General features: G+C 46.1%; 1 long non-coding RNA gene across 4 annotated transcripts in view; it reads left to right on the top strand.

The window, feature by feature from the left end:
• Nucleotides 1-3253, top strand: part of LOC134481621 (uncharacterized) — a 37903-nt gene extending 34650 nt beyond the window's left edge. For all 4 annotated transcript variants that reach the window (XR_010057324.1, XR_010057322.1, XR_010057325.1 and 1 more), the window contains exon 4: nt 3088-3253. This is a non-coding gene — a long non-coding RNA (uncharacterized LOC134481621). The remainder of the gene's footprint in view (nt 1-3087) is intronic.
• The last annotated feature ends 13209 nt before the right edge of the window (nt 3254-16462 follow it).

Genomic DNA, 16462 nt, shown 5'->3' with positions numbered 1-16462 from the left:
ACCTTTGAAAAATATTTTGGCAGCAGTGGATGTGTGCGGAGAGCCGGGGAGTGTTGCAAATCTAAAAGAGGCAATTGTGTCCACAGAGTGTAAGCAAGGATCCGCGAGCTCCAGGTTTCAGGGACGGCTAGGAGCACCCCTGTGCACCGCGCAGTTCTAACCCGGGACGCGTCCCAGAAGGGTTGAGGGCTTTAGGGAAGAGAACGGAAAGAGATGAAATTGCCATCTCGGCCCGCGCTCCTTCGGTTTTACTTTTGCAATCGAAGGCTCCGGCTGGGGCTGGGTGGCTCACAGCGGAAAGCTGGGCCCCAGGACGCCGAGGCCTTTGTCGTGGCCACTCCACAGGCTTCGTGGTCCCCTCCCCTGGTGCCCGCCCCGGACGCGCCTGCTCCTTCCCGCGCAGACAGCAAGGGAAATTGAACCCCAACTCCATTTTGCATTTTGCAGCCCCTTTAGAGGGAGTCTGAGAGGAGGCCAGAGAGAAAACGTGAAAAGACAGGCTGTTATTTATGACTGGCGAGTTGGACTGTGGCACCAGATGGTGGGACTTTCAGGCTGGGCCACCTCCCCCCAGCTTCCCGGTTTCCCTAACGTTACACCAACAGGGCCCTGGGTGGCAGTCACCCGCAGGGCAACGCCTTAGGCACCCCCTTCGTTGCTTCAGCTCCCCACCACATCGCTTTAGCTAAATGAACTTGATGCTAGACAGTCTGACTTAAAAAAAATGCATCCCTTGCAATTAGAAGCACCCCCTCCCACCACCTCACGATTAATGATCTTTTGACATCTGTACACAGGCAATGGTGCTGTCCTTTCCGGAGGAGGGGAGGGGGGCGAGATAGCCAGGTGGAAGGTGGGGTCGGGTTAAGAAGCCCAGAAGGGCCTCACTTCCTCTTCGTTTTGTCGCCCTTTGTTGTACATACGGGGGCAAGCAAGGTCTGCCAATCACTACCGTCTCCCTTTCTTGTTCTATAAAGACAGGGTCGTCACAGCAACCGGGACATGACAGGCTGGTATCTCTCTTGAGCTACAGGGGGCCCCTAATAGGATTGAAGAGAAAGATCAAGCGAACGGTTTCCTATTTGGGGCCCTGTAATAACTCCTAACTGCTTGCATATACATGGCCCTTACAGTTTGGGTAGACAACTTTTAATCCCAGAAACACTCCGGGTCTACTTTAGAGAGAACAGACAGACCTTCTTCCTCTCCTGTCCTTATCAAAACAAACAACAACAAAAACCCAAAAGAGTGATATCATTAATTCGTTATTAACCATCTCGGAATGAATTTAGAGGGAACAAAAGCACCCCCTTTTTGGTATTCAGATAAAGTCTTGAGGGGGCGCAGAAGTGTACTTGTCTTTGGGAGACATTGACCTTGAATGTGATTTCCCACAGGAACAAAATGCACAGGCCGACCTGAGGCAAAGGATGAAAGTCTTCCTTCGTCCTCCTGTTCTCTGTGTTCAGAGAGAAACAAGGAGGGCACACATGCATGGGGTGGGTGGATGACTTGGTGTGGGCACGGGTGGGGTGGAGGGAAGACCCGTGGGTGTTTTCTTTATAGGCCTCTAAGCTGGGGAGCCAGCTGAGCTGGAGTGGGAGGAACTAGTCTGAGAAGGAGTGGGGGTGGGGGGAAGGAAGAGGAAGAAGAGAGAGAGGGAGAGGGAGGCAGGGAGGGAGACAGAGACAGAGACAGAGAGACAGAGAGACAGAGAGGATAGGAGAAGGGGAGAGGGAGACTACTTGGGTAACCTAAACATTAACTGCCTCAGAGTAATCAGGATCACCAACATCTGTCACCACAGCTGTTTGTTTGCTTTCTGGTTGGAGAGAGAATCTCTCTCTCTCTCTCTCTCTCTCTCTCTCTCTCTCTCTCTCTCTCTCTCTCACTGTGTGTTTCCTTCCTTCCCTCTCTCCATCCTTCCCTCTCTCCCTCCCTCCCTCTGGCTGTCTCACCCTTTCTCTTTCTCCCTTGGACTGGCAATGAATTCTAAATTAAGAAGTTCTGGGGTCTTTCTCTTCCAAACAGCATCTCCCAGGTCTCTGTACACAAGTTTGCTTAAAAACAAACTATGGCCGGGCTAGCGAGATGGCTCAGTGGGTATAGAGCTTACCTTTCTGAGTTTGGATCCCCAGAGCCCAGATTTTTAAACCACTGATCATGATGGTGCAGACTCTAATCCTAGTACCTCCAAGGTGATGGAGAAGGGGGGATCTGAAAAGCTGGGGTCAGGAGGAGCTAGCCTGGTCTACCAGTGATGAGTGATAAAGAGACCCTGTTTCATAAAAGGTAGACCTTGAGTCCTGATGCCTGAAGTTGTCTTTTGGCTTTCACATAAGTGCCACACTCACACCTGTGATCATATTCCCTCGTATTCACACACACACACACACACACACACACACACACACACACACACACACACACGAAGACCAGCAGAACATTCCTACCTTGTGAAATGAGGAATGTCATGTGGTCACAGTTAGGGAAACTGAGGCCATGGGAACTTGTTGTGGTTTGCCCTGAAGTTATCTGTATTTTGATGCCCATTCCACTGCCCCAAGGACAGCTGCCTAGTCACATACTCAGGAATCAGGTGACTTCACCAGAACCTTGCCTTTGAAGTTGTAAAGTACAGGTGAGGGGCAGGTACAGGATAGAAGAGGGCCTATCATTGGAGGAGAAGGATGGGCGGGAGAGAAGTTTGAAGGAAGAGGAGGAGACTAGAACAGAAGGGAGAGAGGAAGAGACAAGACAGAGGAGAGAGGGGAGAAGCCATGACAGGACAACATGGCAGGTGATGTTAAGATTCTGCTCTGTATATTTACAGGTTGTTATTAATGTTCTCAAGGGATGGATGGTACCGGGTTTTGTATGTTTAAGTGGGCAATTATATCTTACCAATTGGGTCAAAGATTATTGTGTTGTGTGTTGTTTTATGTGAGGGTTTGAGTGTAGGAAAGTGTGCGGCTGGGATGTGTTTCTGCCAAGATATCTAGCAGATATCTTGGGCACGGCGGTGCAGGACCAAGCGGGGTAAAAGACCAACATTACCGTTTTATTTTTATATTTTTACAACAACAGGAACTCTCTCAATGACTCTGTGGGAAGAATCAGAATGCACAATTCTGTCTTCAGCAGCAGACGTGCCTACGTCTTGGAGTTTGTGAGACAACACCGTCATCTACATAGCTCGCCCTGGAGAGCTTCAGAGACAAGTTATAAAAAATAAATCACAAAAGAACTCTCATCATTTTTTCAAATTCTATTTATAATTTTAGGTGGGTTGCTATCGTGGGATGCACATGGTCTCTGGACCACTGGCTGGACGAATCTAAACCACTAGATTCTTTGCACACAGAGAATATCTTCCTAGAAGGGCCTGTGAGAGGCAAAGATGTCGATAGCAGACGTGTATGGACATGTGTTCTGAGGTTATGGGAAGGGACTCTGGCAAAGGAGCATGGCCACCAAGCAGGCCACCACCATGGCCATGAAGGGTATCTGGGATTTTGATGAAAGCTTGTGAGTTTCTGGAAGTACAAGAGAGAGAGAGAGAGAAGAACTGGGGGACCAAGGTTGGAATGAAAGGAGACCTGGGGTTATTTTAGAAATGGCAACATGTAGGGTTGTAAAGCTCTTGTGCAGCATTTTCTTTCACAACTCAGTAAGACTTGGGATAATCTAAAGGAGACTTGTTAAGACACAAGAAATAGGGGTTGGGGATTTAGCTCAGCGGTAGAGCACTTGCCTAGGAAGCGCAAGGCCCTGGGTTTGGTCCCTAGCTCTGAAAAAAAAAAGAAAAAAAAGACACAAGAAATAAGCAACTTGGGAGTCTCAGGAAGTCCCTGAAAGTGATGAGATGCACAAAGCACTTCCCTCCCCAAGCTTATATCAGCAGGAAAGGCTGATGTGAAGACAGCAGCTGAGCTGTCTGGAAGAGACAACTCACGTGTCTAATTGCTTGGAGCCCATGCAGAGGTCCAGGTCTTCAGCTTCCCTGAGTGACCATTAATGTTGGGGTGGCCTTTCAGTGATGCAACTGCCTTTGAGTCACCCATGTCCTATAAGCCACGTCTCACGCATACCCCATAAACCCAACACATTCATTGGCTCACCAAGTGGGACCTCAGTGACATCGTTACTTTGGGCTGTATCTGAGCTGAGCAGATACTCGTTCATGTCTTCCCAGAATAGTGTCACAGTGGAGAAGACCTGGATTCTGACATCTTGGTGCTACGGCTATGGTGCCGATGAGATACGGTGAGGGTCATTGCAAGCCAGCTCAGGGGGTGAGATAGGACGATGGATGATGTCTTACTTCCCTTTGCTGTGGCTCTGATAAAACACTCTCACAAAAGTGATTTACAGGGAGAAAGGGTTTATTCTGGTTCACGGTCCATCACATCAAAGCAGCAGGAGTTCAAAGCAGCTGGTCACATCGCACCCACAATCAGGAAGCAGAGAGCAACAAACACATGCAGCTGCTCACTGCATGCAGCTCAGGAACCCCTGCCAGGGGAATGGTGACACCCACAGTTGGTGGGTCTTCTCATTTCAATTAACCTAATCAAGATATCCTCTCAGGCACATGCCCAGGAGATCTCAAGTTGACAACTGGGATTAACCATCCCAGGCAACAGCTGATGGCCAAAGAATCCAGAGCTATGAGCCAATAGGCAGACAAAGGTGATTTAGGTAGCTAGAGAATGACCTAAGAACTTGAATATTACTTAATGTATTTGAATGTAGCATTTTGCACAGCGTGTCTGGGCCTCGTGATGACACAGAAACACAGATTCTATGTGGATGGGCTTCCTCACAGCATAGACCCTTCCTTTGTCAAACAAATGGACACTTGGCCTTGTGACTGAACCTCTGATGGACTTCAAAAGCTATGACCTAGGATTGGGAGGTGGCTGCAGCAGTGTGAGGAATTAGGTCTGATCTCTAGATCCATGTGGGAAAAGCCAGGCAGAGTGGCATGCGTTTGTAATCCTAGACTGGGGAGACAGAGAAAGAGGAATCCTTGGGACTTCTGGGAGAGCCAACTCAATCTACTTGGTGCATTCAAGGTCAGTCAGAGACTTGTCTCAAAGAAAAGGTGGATGACACCCAAGCCATGACACACAAGATTGTCCCCTGGACTCTACATGCTTGTGCACACATGTATACCCGTTCACTTTTACATGCACTGTGGTGGTGTGAATAGGATGGCCCTCCTCCCCATATATTTGAATGCTTGTTCGTTAGGGCTGCTTGACAGGGATTAGGAGATGTGGCCTCGTTAGAGTAGACCTGGTCTTGCTGGAGGAAGTGTGTCCCTGGGGATCAGCTCTGGGGTTTCACGAGCTCGAGCCAGTCCCAGTTTCACTATCTTCCTGCTGCCTTCTAAACTGGATGTAGAACTTTCAGCTACCACATCTGCCTATGCACTGCCATGCTCTCTGCTATGAGGACTAACCTCTGAAGCTGTAATCAAGCCCCACTTGTGTACTTTCTTCGTTAAGAGTTGCCATGGTAATGGTATATAATGGTATCCCGTCACGGCAATAGATTACTAAGACATACACCCTCACATTTGTCAATGATGTGAAGGGCACCTGCCTGGGTCATGGCTCAGCAAATATAGAGACTAATGAGGAGTATCTGCCTGGAAATGTGGGTCCAGCTTTCTCTTCCTGGTCTCCATCTTCCTATGGGGACCTTGCTAGTCTACTGTCCCTTCTGAAGAATGAACTAAGCTCGATGACCAGCAAAGTTATTCCTAGCTCTTGATGACTGTTCCATTGACATTGTGCTCTGTGTGTGTGTGTGTGTGTGTGTGTGTGTGTGTGTATGCATGACGTTTGACTATGCAGCTATGCATGCATGCATGTATGTGCCTGTGAGATTGATGTTTCTCAAATATCTTCCACTTTAGTTTATGAGGGCAGGATATCTCACTGGAACTCACCAAGTAGGCTAGGTTGGCTAGCCAGTGACTCTCAGGAATCTACCTGTCATGAGCATTCAACATGTGCATCATCATAGTCAGCTTTTGACCTGGGTCCTGAGGATCTAACTCAGATCCTAACACTTGCACAACAAATACTTCATTAACTGAGCCCATCTCCTAGCCCCAAGTTTCTTATATTCTGTGTCTGCTTTGCCTAAATTAACAGAATCAATATTTACATCTGGCAGGTTATTTTTAGTCTGGTTCTTACTTTTTGGTTACCTTTCATTATTTTTATTTATGGGTGTGTATTTGAGTGTGTGAGCACAGATGCCCATGGAGTACAGAGAGGATTGATGTCTGGGGACTAAGTTACCAGCACTGATTAACTGCCACACAAGGGTACTGGGAACTGAACTCAGATCCTCTGCAACAGCAGAATGCTCTCGTTAGCACTGAGCCATCTCTCTGGCCTTCAGTCTGGTTCTTGACAACTTTGTTTGCATTGAACTTTATTAATATTTTGAAAGCTTCATCCAGTCCACTCTCACTTGATCCATGGGATTGTCAAAGAAAATGCATAATCCCGGAGTTTATCCCTTCATGTACAACTGTAATAATCATTTCTGTCTACAGAGGCTCTCTACGTGTCAATGCTGCCTGCCTTCCAATAAATTCACTTTGAATCATCACAACCTCAAGGGTGTTGGCACCCCACTTTATAGAGAATGCCCCCAACTCAATGGCTGAGTTCAAATTCAAACTCAAGTCTCACAGCTCCATGCTTTCTAAATCCTGAAGGAATCTCACAGGGTTTGCCGGGCGATGCCTCTCTCTTTAACCACTGTTTCATATGTACCTTAAGATTCTATCTCATTGCTGAAAGGTATTGGCTGCTGCAGCTCTCTTTGCCCTTCCCATATGAAATAGAAGGCTACAGTATTAAATTTAAAAATAAGGGGCTGGGGATTTAGCTCAGTGGTAGAGCGCTTACCTAGGAAGCGCAAGGCCCTGGGTTCGATCCCCAGCTCCGAAAAAAAGAACCAAAAAAAAAAAAAAAAAAAAATGAGGCTGGGGAGATGGCTCAGTCAGTAAAGTACTTGCAACCATGAAGATCTGAGTTCAAATTCCTAGATCAGAACCCATGTAAAAAACCCAGATGTGGTGGTGTACTTTTGTAATCCCCTTGGGGATTGCTGGCCAGCCAGTGTAGTCTACTTGGAGAGCCGCAGGCCAATGGAAGTCTGTCTGAACAATAGCAAAGTAGGGCGTGGGAAAGTAGGGCCTGGAAGACGGTTCTGTGGATAAGAGCAGGGGTGCAGGCCCGAGTTTAAAACTCAAGCACCCACATAAAAAGCTGGACCTGGCTAAATGCGACTTGGGAACCCCAGAGCTGTGAGTTTTGGCAACAAGGGCTTGCCAGACTACCTTGAGTTTCAGTGAGAAAAACTTGTCTCAAGGGAATAATGTAGAAAGTGATACAGAGGGACACCCATATCCTCTGCTGGCCTCTCTGTATATGTTCCAGGAATGTATGTCATAAGCATGCGCGCGCGCGCGCACACACACACACACACACACACACACACACACACACTCAATGAATATAGAATAAGGTGGACAGTACCTTAGATACCACAGTTAAGTGTATTGGTCTTTGTCCTTCACACCTGCATACACGGGAACATAGGTACACATTCATGCACCCACACCCCCCCCCATCCCACACACACATAAACCAGGCAAGCTGCCAACAAATATTGATTGAGCACTTATTGTGGCTTCTGGATCCTGAAGAAATTTTAGAGAAGTTTTGTCCCTTAAAGGTTTTACACTTGAAAAGCAAAAAGCCAATGATGTTGGTACTATGCCCCAAAAAGAACCATATCTTGTATCTAATGGAGGACACCAAACTTCACTCTGCTCCTGTAGCAGTGTGATGGCTTAACTTTTTTCTCACGACAGGTCACAGCGGTGAGAATTCTCTAAAACTCTCCTATATGAGGCATGAGCACAGAGACCCAATGTCCCATAGTAGCCCGTTGGAGGCACAGCAGTTTGACATCCTGCTTTCTTCCTGCAATAGTATGTGTTTTTCTTCTGGGGATAAAATGATTGTCCCCTTGCCATCTTAGAAGAGACAACACTTTGTCTAGGGGACCATGGCAACTGAGTAGGAAAACTTTGATGGTATGGGTCTGTGGTAGCAGAAACAGAACTATTGACACTCCCTAGTGGACAAAAGTGGGAAGGGTCCCACACCTCACCTGGAATCCCAGTCACTGCTCCTCTTTCCTCCCCTAGCCACAAGCGATCTTGGGGCATTAGAGAGTACGTAGGAAGTAGAATATTGACTGAAAGAGGATAAGTGATTCAGCTTCCATGAGGCCATGGCCTATTATGTCATAGTGATGTAAGTATTTTGGGGTCAATTATGTGCCCTGAAAGCAACTTTTCAGTTATGTAAGTCCCTAGAAGAAAAGTTGGCTAAGATGAACTTTGGTAGGATGAGTTATTTGATTTGTCTTGGGAACCCCATCTATGGTAAACAGGCATTTGCTCACACCTTTCCAGGAAAACATAATGCTATACTTCCCTATACTAAATGGCCTGGCTCCATCATTTGAAGTCATTGTTCATATCCTCTGTTTTCGTACCTCAATAGGATGGTCGGATGCTGTCCTTGGGATGACAAGTTCATGGAGGAAGCTCAAGGAAATCACGATTATCAGAACTCTGTTGTGAGATATGTCCTTGAAAACTCTATTGTGATAGTATGTCCTTGAACCTTCGAAGAGACAACTGCTTTAAAATGAAGAGCTGAGGAAGTAAGCTTGTGTTCAGTGGCGTCTTGTTCTAGCTTAACCTCTGGAATTTTAATCCTGTGATTAATAGATAGCCAACTCTGTCCCTTTCTGGTTCCACAATAAGAAGACCCAAAACAAAGCCCAAAACTCACAATCATTGGATCAGAGGGATAACTGGGCTCATTGGGTGGTTCTCTTGTATGGGTGTGGAGCCCAGAGGTCAAACTTGAATGTTGTTCCTCAGAGGTCATCTGCCTCCTTTTCTTTCTTTCCTTCTTTCTCCCTTTCTTTCTTTCTTTCTTTCTTTCTTTCTTTCTTTCTTTCTTTCTTTCTTTCTTTCTTTCTTTCCTTCTTTCAACAGCTTTTTCTCACTGACCTGCAGTTTGATGATTAGAATAGGCTAGATGGCCAGAAATCGGAAGGGACCCACCTGTCTCTATTGTCTCCCCAGCACTGGGATGGCTGTTACTCATTACCTCACCCAATCTGTGTGTGTGGGTGGCAGGGTGTGAAACCAAGTACTCGTGCTTTCAGATAAGCATTTTACTGATCACATCAAGTAGGCTATTCTTGCTTGGAATTCTTAAGACAGGGTTAGATGATTCTGAAACAAAAGCTGTCTAAAAACTCATCCCTTAATGCATCTGGCACCTGGGCAGCACTCTTTGGAGCTCTTCTCGAGATCACTTCTCCACATGGATGTTCTGGGATGCTGCCCATTGGTCTTCCTCAGGTCTTCTGCAAATTCTGAACCAATCGTGGTGAGCAGTGTCATCAGGGATCTGGACCTCAACGTTCTTTAAGTCAGATCTTTGTTGTAGTATATGAGGCTAGGAAGCTCTGGGACAAGCTGAGGCATGCTCTGGTTCCCTTGCATGGAGGACACTAAATCATGAAGGATGGAGAAGAAGGTACTCAGGATGGAGGGAGGCTTAGTCCTACACGTGTGGCTTAGCCTCACAGCTCCCTCCTGACTCTATCCATCACCCAGAACACTCTATAGACACACACCTCACTGGGTTCTATACTAGGGAATCTCAATTGCTTCTCTCAACCTTCTATACTCCTGTTGTCTTTGCTATTGGACCAAAAAAAAAAGGCTCTGAGATGGATCACCCAAGTGGATGATGGGCAGGTCTTGCCTGTGAAGACCTACTTCAGCTTCCACTGAGGTTTTGGCAGTCTCTTTCCCAATGGCATGGCTTCAATGAAGGGTGAGGCATATAACCTTCATACTTCTGTTCCACAGTCTGACTTGGTCACTGAGGAGTTACTCAGAGGAACTGAAAACCTCTCCTTTCCCCTGAATCCTAAACCCCTGTTTCTTGCTATTTCCTTCCTCGCTTTCTCTCCCTTTGCAGTTTTTGTAATCCCACAAAGTGCTGTGCCAGAGAACGGCCTTTCCTTCCAGGGTTTAAAGCAGCACATCTCTTCCCAGGTGCAGAGTGGTATTAAAGCTCACACCTGCTCTCTGACATTTGCTCTGACACTCCAGTCCACCACAGAGGTGGTGGGAGTTTGGTGCGCCCATGTTTACTCTGCCTTTTGAGAGCAGCGGCACACCTCCGCCACCTCCAGCTTTTGAAGGATCACATTTGAAGCCCATAGGCTGCCTCTGTAGACCACTCAACTAAGGCAAACTGTCTGTTACTCGATGTTAGGCACTCAGGTGGGGGTCTAGGGAGCTATGGAAAAGCTAACTCACTGAAAGCCAGATAATCCCCAGACCTCATTTTCCCCACTGCAAATGACTGCCTCCAGTTCTGCCCCTTTACCACACCAGCCAAGAAGCCAGTGGACCGCTTTGCCGGGCTCCTTTTATCTTCCTGGCCCGAGGGGGGCATGGGCTAATGATCAGTGAAATCAGAAAAGGCCAAGAGGCCCAGCTAATCCACAAATTGGATCATCCTTCCCTGAATAATCAAGAGAGTGGCTGGCACAAGAGTTGGCTTCTCTCTTTGATCATTGGCGTGCTCAGAACACACCTACATTTGCTTCCTGTGGGGATCCTCTAGGGAGTTGAGGGCTGGTTCTGTTGGTCAAATAAAACTCATATATAGGACAAAAAAAAAATCTACCCCACCATCCCTGGGGGAGCGTTTCATTAATATGACAGAAAGAAGAGAACTGAAATCTACACAGGTTGCATAAGCTCCAGATTTGGTGCTACTGACGTCTCTCTGTGATGATGGTGAGTTAACCATATGTAACCGTTATTGTGATATTTGTAATGTATCTATCTTACTAGTGGTAATTATATTTTGCAATGGTGTTGCCAGTGACAATTGAGTATGAATTACATTTTGAAAATCCATGTACAGAGATGCTAATTTTTGGTGAGAAGGAAATTTTTTGTGTGTGATTTGTATTACAAGATGATTTTTTTTCTTAATAAGGCTTTCTTTGGGGTTCTTTTAAATGCAGGCACATTTGTGGTTGTCAAGTAATTTGGTTGACAAAGCTGCATTCACATGCAAGTTCTTATGGTAGGATTTATATGATACATGTACTTTAATTATTAATTTGAGTGTGCGTATATATGAATGTGTGTGTGTGTGTGTGTGTGTGTGTGTGGTGTGTCTATGCACATGGAGGTTCCAAGTTAATATTGTCTGTCTTTCTTATTTTCTCTTTATCTTATTTTTCGAGACACTAAAATGGAGCTCACTCATTTGGCTACACTGGTTGAAAAGCAAACCTCGGGAATCCTCTGATCTTCACCTCTCTGGTGCCAGGACTGAAAATGATGACGTTTGGCTTTTCCCCTGGATGCTAGGGACTCACCTCGTGTCCACACGGTTGTGCAGCAAGTGCTTTATCAACTGAGCCATCTCCTCAGCTCCTAGGTTTGAATAATGAATGGGAGGACCCATCCATTCTTGATCTTGGCCAAAATGCTGCACAAAATAGATGCCCATCCTCAGCTTGCGACATTTTCCCACCATGGTATAATGGGAGCGGGCCTCTTGGGCAAAGAGAAGTAAGTGTGGCATGAAGAGACCATTGATGGGAGGAGGGAGGCTCCCATGTCATGCCCCTGAAGAGACAAGGACCCTGCATCTCGGACACTGAACTCTGACTCTGCTACTTGATATTACAACAGCCAGGACCTTCATCAGAGCCTCTGTAGTATCTTGGAAAATGTGCCCTAGATCACACCCGTGTTGCTGACATTTCCTAATAGACACCGAGGGTCTTTGGAGATTTTGGCTGCTTCTTCTTGTACCTCCTGGCCATTTGTATACAATGTTGCCCCAACCGTGCATTGCCCTGTGGTCTCCAGGAGTATAAGACTGCATAGAGGGTCCAGGGTTAACTGAAATGGGAGAGGAACTCCATCTTTGCAGCTATGCACTCTGGGTGAGATTTTTCTGGTTTGAGGTCACTTGTGCTCCTGTAAGTAACCTCTTACCCATATTCTGTAAGCAAGCCAAGAAACTAATTTGTGCCCCAAGTTGGGCTTTGGTCGGACAGGGCTATAACCATATGGGTTAGAACCCATAAGACAGGATTAGGCATTTGCTTACATTTCCCCTGGGAAAGCGTGTTCCTGTAGATTCTATGAGTCATGTCATATTCATTCTCAAGCTTCTTCATCTAACTATGCTTCTGCCTCCTGCTCAAAATCCTCCAAATTTTCCCATCTGGTCCTGAATCACATCCAAAGTATTCCTCATGATTCCAAGGCCCTCATCCCATGCCTGCTGCTGGCCTCTCTCAGCAAGCTCTTACTCAGAGGCTCTAACAAGGCAGATCAGCCAAGTTCACTGGTGGTCTAGAACATTGGCACACATACTTTCCAGTCCGCAGAATGTGTCCCTCTGAGCCTTTGCCCAGCTCTCCTTGTGACCTCATTCAGGTTGGATATTAGCTCCACAGAAAAGGTCTTCTGAGATATGTTGACTCAGTTCCCCTCATTCTATACTTCTTATTATCCCCAGCCCCACCTCATCCTGAGTCATTTGTTGACTTGTCTTCTGTCTTTCTTGATAAAATTGAAAAGCTATGCAAGAAGGAACTCTCTTGAAACCACTGCCTGGAAATACGTCTCTGCCCGATGACCAATAATCACAGAATGAAGGACTTGGGAAATGGCAGTTCTATGCGCTACCTGTTTGTGCTCTCAGGATTAGGAACCAGGCAAGGAAATCTTTGTGGAAACAAGTTGATGGTGTTATTGTTGCTAACAATTAACACAAGACAGGATAAAACCCACATCTTTATAAATATTTGTTGAACATTTTGGACTTAAAGGGCGTCAAGGAACCTTCAGTGCAAATTGAATCAACTTTTCTTGTTGAACATGGTCTCTCAAACCTGTCTCTGTCTCCCTTTGTCTTCCTTGCCTTCCCTCTTTCCCTCCCTCTTCCTGGCTAGGAACCATGTGTCAGATACACCCAGGAAGATTCCTCCTTCTGCTCAAGGGCATAACTGTAAGAAGAGAGCACAGCCATCAATGGCCAATTGGCCAGGGCTGACCCAATGGAGACACCAAAGTGGAGGCTTGCCATCTTCCTCAATCTTCAACGAGAAATGAAGGGTTATTGTACAAACCCCATTTGAAAATGTTTGTCATTATGTTTCAGGGTTTGAGTCCACTCTCACGTTTGTAGGTTTACCCTCAGGGGCCAGTTCACATGTGCATTGACAGTGAAACTCATCATAACAAAGTCACATGAAGAGTTTTGGGGTCGTCAGTAGGCTCCTCATGTAACCTCTTCCCCCAAAGAACTCACATTTCATCCAGCAACAAAAATGGCAATGCCCTCCTTGTGCACTTGAGGATAGTGTGTGTGTGTGTGTGTGTGTGTGTGTGTGTGTGTGTGTGTGTGTGGTGTGTGTGTGTGTGTGTGTGTGTGTGTGTGTGTGTGTGATGTTTCTGGCCAGGGCTGTCTGCCAGTTTACACTGGGGACAGGGTTCATACTTGTGATTCCAGTGCTTGGGAAGTGGAGCCAGGTAGATTCTCAGTGTTCCCTGGTAAGCCTAGATGTATCGGTGAACCCCAGATTTCAATTAGAGACTGTGCCTCAAATGGCAAGGTAGAAAGCTTCCAAAGCTGGCCTATGGCTCTTCCACACATAATGTGCATGCACACTCTTTCACACACATGTGCAACAGCACATAAGAACCCTCTACTCTTCCCACACACAAATATAAGCCTTTTGTTATCGGATCATTCAAGAACACATAAAAAGAAACCATATTGTGAACCTCTGTGTCCCCATCACCCTGTTGCTGCAATGATACACCTATTTGACTCACCAATGACCTCACCTACTTCCTGTCCATCTAAGTCATCGCTGAAACAAATCTCAGTAGTTGCATCTCCTGTGTAATAATACTTCATCAGGGACCTATAGCTGTAAGGGCCCTGGAGAAAACTCTCTTGGAGGGGCTGAGAAGATGAGTGGCTTGATCTGTAAAGTGCTTGCTTGGCAGGCATGAGGATCCAAGTTTCATGCCTAGAATCCATGTTGAGAAATCACGAAGCCAGTGTGGTGGCAAGCAATGACAATTGCAGTCCTAGGGAGGTGGTGGCAGGCAGCCTAGCCAGCTTGGTAAGTTCCAATCAGTGAGAGACCATGCTTATCTGAAACTTCCTACGTACGTAACGGTGGTTCTCAACTTCCAAGTCCTCCTACCTCCAACACACCCAGCTATTTTTATTCTTTATTTTTTTTAAATCTTTATTAACTTGGGTATTTCTTATTTACATTTTGATTGTTAATCCCTTTCCCGGTTTCCCGGCCAACATCCCCCTAGCCCCTCCCCCTCCCCTTGTAAATGGGTGTTCCCCTCCCCATCCTCCCCCCATTGCTGCCCTCCCCCCAACAATCACGTTCACTGGGGGTTCATTCTTGGCAGGACCAAGGGCTTCCCCTTCCACTGGTGCTCTTACTAGGATATTCATTGCTACCTATGAGGTTGGAGCCCAGGGTCAGTCCATGTATAGTCTTTGGGTAGTGGCTTAGTCCTGGAAGCTCTGGTTGGTTGGCATTGTTGTTCATATGGGGTCTCAAGCCCCTTCAAGCTCTTTCAATCCTTTCTAAGATTCCTTCAACAGGGGTCCCGTTCTCAGTTCAGTGGTTTAATGATGGCATTCACCTATGTATTTGCTATATTCTGGCTGTGTCTCTCAGGAGAGATCTACATCCGGTTCCTGTCGGCTTGAACTTCTTTGCTTCATCTATCTTATCTAGTTTGGTGGCTGTATATGTATGGGCCACATGTGGGGCAGGCTCTGAATGGGTGTTCCTTCTGCCTCTGTTTTAAACTTTGCCTCCCTATTCTCTGCCAAGGGTATTCTTGTTCCCCTTTTAAAGAAGGAGTGAAGCATTCACATTTTGTGTTTCATGTGTTCTGTGCATCTAGGATAATTCGAGCATTTGGGCTAATATCCACTTATGAATGAGTGTATACCATGTGTGTTTTTCTGTGATTGGGTTAGCTCACTCAGGATGTTATTTTCCAGTTCCATCCATTTGCCTAAGAATTTCATAAAGGCATTGTTTTTGATAGCTGAGTAATATTCCATTGTGTAGATGTACCACATTTTCTGTATCCATTCCTCTGTTGAAGGGCATCTGGGTTCTTTTCAGCTTCTGGCTATTATAAATAAGGTTGCTATGAGCATAGTGGAGCACGTGTCTTCTTAAAAAGCAAAGTGGATAGTGCCTGAGGGATGACACTTGAGGCTGACCTTTCCCTTTAGCTGAGCACACACACAATAAGTGAAAAATGTAATTGTGTTATACATAGACAAGTGCAAGAATCTTATGAGTCAAGGACCACAGCTGATCTATTGTGCATTGAGACAGGATAACACGTGGGGACCTTGAAATTTGGCCTTGATAGCAGCAGGTGAGCCCATTGCAAACTAAAGCATGGGATGTTACATTTGCCTCTGATTTGTTTCAAAAATGTCAGTGTGATTGCATGGGGGCAAGATCAAGCGGGGTTGGAGGAACAAGAAGGAAGTTAAGCTTCTGTGCTAGCCATAAAGCAAGCGCTCTACACTAGTGCATGGTGGTGAGGGTGGAAGGAGAGCAGGGCAACTAGGCAGAGTTCGAGGCTGATTCAAAAGTAATCAGCATTGATGAAGAATCGGTTTGTGGGACAGGATATGTGTGTACCTGTGTGTGTTCATGGGTGTGCATGTGGAGGCCAGGGGCCAACTATGAGGTTGTTTCCTGGGTGTGTTGGTATAATTTATTTGTTGAAACAGGATTTCCAACTGATGCTAGAGCTTGATGAGTGGCAAGACTGGGTAGCCAATCAGTGCCAGGGATGATGTGCCCATCTCTACCTCCGCAGTGTACTAGGATTACAGGAGCACACCACTCCTGGTTTTGGTGGTTTGTTTGTTTGTTTGTTTTAATGAACTCAACTTCTCATGCTTGAAACAGACTGAGCCATCTCCCCAACCTGAATAAAATGAAGTTTTAATGTCTCCAGCTAAACTACAAGAATAAGAAGTGAACCCAGATTAATCTCAATAGCTAACGTTTATTGAGCACAGTCAACATAGTTTAGCGCTAGAAATGTGGCAAGTTAAAATCCTATTTCATTTCCATGACAGGTTTTGCTGTGTTATTTCTGTTTTAGATATAGGAGAACGAAATCTCTGGAAAGCCACTTGTCCGAGGCACAAAAGCCTGTGTGGTTGTAGTGGCTTTGAAATGTCTCAGCTTGGCTAGACTAAGCAAATTTTGC

Source organism: Rattus norvegicus, chromosome 13 (genome assembly GCF_036323735.1).
Source record: "Rattus norvegicus strain BN/NHsdMcwi chromosome 13, GRCr8, whole genome shotgun sequence".
Taxonomy (NCBI): Eukaryota; Metazoa; Chordata; class Mammalia; order Rodentia; family Muridae; genus Rattus; species Rattus norvegicus.
Note: the sequence above shows the minus strand (reverse complement) of the source record. Positions and strands in the feature narration are given on the sequence as shown.